Genomic DNA, 4031 nt, shown 5'->3' on the forward strand with positions numbered 1-4031 from the left:
AAAAATGCTCGCCATCTCTAGCCATAAAGGAAATGGAAATCAAAACCACACTAAGATTCCACCTCATCCCTGTTAAAATAGCTATCATCAAAAACACCATCTACAAGAGGAGTTAGTGAGGATGTGGAGGAAAAGGAACCCTTGTACACTGCTGGTGGGAATTCAAGCTAGTGCAGCCACTCTGGAAAAAAATGTGGAGGCTTCTTAAAAATCTAAACATAGATCTGCCATGTGATCCAGAAATCCCACTCCTGGGAATATACCCAAAGGAATGAGACACAGGTTACTTCAGAGGCACCTGCACACCCATGTTTATTGCAGCACTATTCACAATAGCCAAGTTATGGAAACAGCCAAGATGCCCCACTACTGACTAATGAGTTAAGAAAATGTGATACTTGTGCACAACGGTGTTTTAGTCAGCCATGAAGAAGAATGCAATCTCATCATTGTCAAGTAAATGGATGGAACTGGAGAACATCATCCTGAGAGAGGTTAGTTAGGCTCAGAAGACCAAAAATCGTATGTTCTCCCTCATTTGCAGACTTTAGATCTAGGGCAAATACAGCAATGTTGTAGGACTTGGGTCACATGCTAAGGGGAGAGCACATATGGGAGGTACAGGGATAGGTAGGAAACCCAAAACATGAAAGTGTTTGATGTCCTCCCTGCAGAGGAGCTAATACAGAAACCTTAAAGCGACAGAGGTCAATATGGGAGGGGGATCAGGAACTAGTGAAAAGGTCAGGTAGAGATGAATGAATTTGGGTTGTAACACACTTGTGCATGGAAGCAATGTTAGGAATCTCTCTGTTTAGCCATCCTTATTCAACTAGCAAAAATACTTTGTCTTTCTTATTATTGCTTATGTCTTCAACAAAATTGGAGAAAAGGGCAGAAAAGGTTTTTCCTGGAAGCCAGCGGCTTTGGGGTGGAAAGGGAGGTGGCAGGATTAGAGGGGAGAAATGGCCCAAACATTGTATGCACATGTGAGTAAATGAATAAAAAAAACTTGCCCAGAAGACCCAATACGATATTTCTTCATTCAATCTTGTGGCATTATTTACATATTTTGGCATATAGTTGTAACTATGTTGTGAATTAAGCTACTGAAATATTTCCAAAGTTTACTTTGATTTATACACAGTTAGTATGCTTGCTATCTCCATAGTAAGGTCTAGAATTTTGTCCATGTCCAATAATGTTGTAATTTTTGTCACTGTTTTTGAGTTTAGTTGTTGATACCCAGAACTCACTTTTACTCTTTGTATTTACTTGGTATATCCTGAGTCTTGGGCAGTATATTCAGGAAGTACTCTCTAAAATGTCTGTACAATATTTGCAGGAAATGAAACATTTTAATCATGAAAGTGATGACCTTTATCTGGTAATTAATAGAACTCATATTTCATATTGTTCCAAGCTGGATTGGTCAGATTTCCTTAATTTCATTTTTTCCATCCTCCACTAAAGGGCATAGGTATTTATGTTGTATACCTTATGATTTAGGCTAAAAAGTTCTATATTGTAATCATTTGTGTCTGTCTATAAAATCAAGTCATTTTCAGTAGAAGGGAGAAAAAAGGGAGGACCATAGTTGGGGTGAACATAACTGAGGTATATTGTAAATATACATGGAAATGTTACAATGAAACCAATTTGTTCTAGTAATGTGAGCTAATCAAAATGTTAAAAATATAAAATCAAAGTGAAAACAAGTATCTACAGCTTTAGTATGAGAGTTTGAAATGAAGCTCTTATAATTCTGACATCAGTTTTCCCAGCTTATGCATTTTGTTGAATACATCTGGAATTTTAATTCTTTTTCTCATGAAAAATTACTTAAATTATATTGTTACAATGTTATATTTTTTAAACTCACAAGGTTATGTCTTTTGCACATTATTTTTGTGCTCCACAGTCTGCCTGTTATTGGATATGTTTTTATTTTGTTGTTCTTTTCCCCAAGTAAATATTTCAGAAATTGTTTACAAGTTATAAAAGTTTGATTTTTCACATGTCTAAAAAGCCTATACTTCTACTTCATTTCTGAATTCTAGTTTTCTTATGTATTTTGTGGAAAATCATTATTCAGTGAACTAATAAAATCTCTATTCCCTGTAGTCTCTCTTTAAAAACATTGAATATGTGAAGCTTTATTTTAATCAGATTCTAATTCACTGTTTGTGATTTCATTCTCTTTTGGATGTTTTATAATTTAAAAAGATTCTCAAAAATGTAGGAATGTGTTTTTTTTTACTTTAATATTCTTTACAACTTTGCAAAGTCCTTTGGAGTTTTCATCAGTTTAGGAAAGTTTTTTTTCCTTATTTCTATGCTCTACTATTATTATAATATTTACTATCATCATCATTATAATTATTAAACTTTTGGTGATTCTAGAGTTTAACTAAGAACCTCACACTTACTTTGTAGGTTCTCTATCACTGAGTCAGCCTCCACCAAATATGCCTTCCTATAGGTGTCCACATAGCTGCAATGATAAGTGTGTACTAGCAGGCCAGGCTTATTGGTTGAGACAAGGTCTCATTAAGTTTTTGCTTAGGCTGGCCTTGAACCATTATCCTCCTGAACTCTACCTCCCACATTGCTGGGATTTCTAAAATGAACCACTGTGCTTAGCTAAGTTTTTCAGTCTTAAGGTAGATTTTTGTTTTACCATTATATTTCCTTAAAATGCTTGTGATGGTATGAAATAAAATAAGCCTTTATAGTTCTTTGTTGGGGATGTAAATTAGTATAGTCACAATGGAAAGCAGTATTAGCTTCACCAAAAATAATAATAAAAATATATCATATGCTATAGCTAACCCACCTCCGCTTATATATCAAAATGAAATAGAATAAACAAATTAAAAGGATGCCTGCATTCTTTGTTTATTGTAACACTATTCATAACAGCTAAGATGTAATATCAGCTTAACTGTTAATCAAAGATGAGTAGATAAAGAAAATGTGGTCAAAATACACAATGGAATATTATTCATAATATACAATGAAATTCCAACCTGTGTAGCAAAGTGGATAGATTTGGAGGACATTATCCTCAGTGGAGTAAGGCAGATGAAGAAAGATGATTATCACATTTTTTCCCTCCTATGTGGAAGTAAACAACAACAAAAAGTTGACTTGATTGTAAAAGAGCAATTACTAGAGTTTGGAAAGGGATGGGAGTAGGTAGTGGATAAAGGGAGGTTAGATTTGATCAGTGACTGCTATATGCATGTGTTGAAATATTATCCTGAATCCCATTAATATGTTCAATTAATACATATTAATGAAAAATAAAATATTAAAATAATTTTAGTCTTTAAATATTATCCATGTCTGTGAGTTTGTAACACTTTCAAATAATTTTCATATCTAATGTACGAGTATTTTCTCCCCACAGGAGAAAATAAATGCATGCTGGAGCTATATATAGGACACTAATTTGGAACTGATTATAAGGTAGCTAACAAGGCTGCACAGGCAAGGATCTTTCTTCTGTTGTGTTTAAGCAGTTTATTTCCTTGATGTGGTAGATTCCATCAATTGTCTACTAACACTTCATCCCCTTGGGAGTATTATTGTTTATACCTAATAGAATAGGGCTCTGCCTAGAGAATTAAGGTATCTCCAAATTCTGTAAGAAAAGGCTGTTTTTTTCTCCCCTAAGGTGAGAAGATGCGTGGAATCATCCCTGGCATCTTATGGGAAAAGTAACTAAGAGAATGCTTCCTTGTCCACTTATGTCATGATGGATTTTGGAAGAAGGGATATTCTTTTTCATCATTTATCAGGTACATGAGCTGCTGCTAGTCCTCTGAATATTTGATACTTCTCAACTTTACTGTTAAAATATCACCTTTATGGTTAAGTTTAATAGGAACTTATCAGAAGCAAAGGTATTCTATTTCTTTTAATATCTACCAACAGACCAAAGTGTATCAAAGATAAACAGAGTTTAACCAAAGTTCAAAGACTTTGTACTTGTTTGGTGATCAGAGGGCACAGTATTTATAGAATCC

The sequence above is a fragment of the Castor canadensis genome, chromosome 7, assembly GCF_047511655.1.
Source record: "Castor canadensis chromosome 7, mCasCan1.hap1v2, whole genome shotgun sequence".
In the NCBI taxonomy this organism is placed as follows: Eukaryota; Metazoa; Chordata; class Mammalia; order Rodentia; family Castoridae; genus Castor; species Castor canadensis.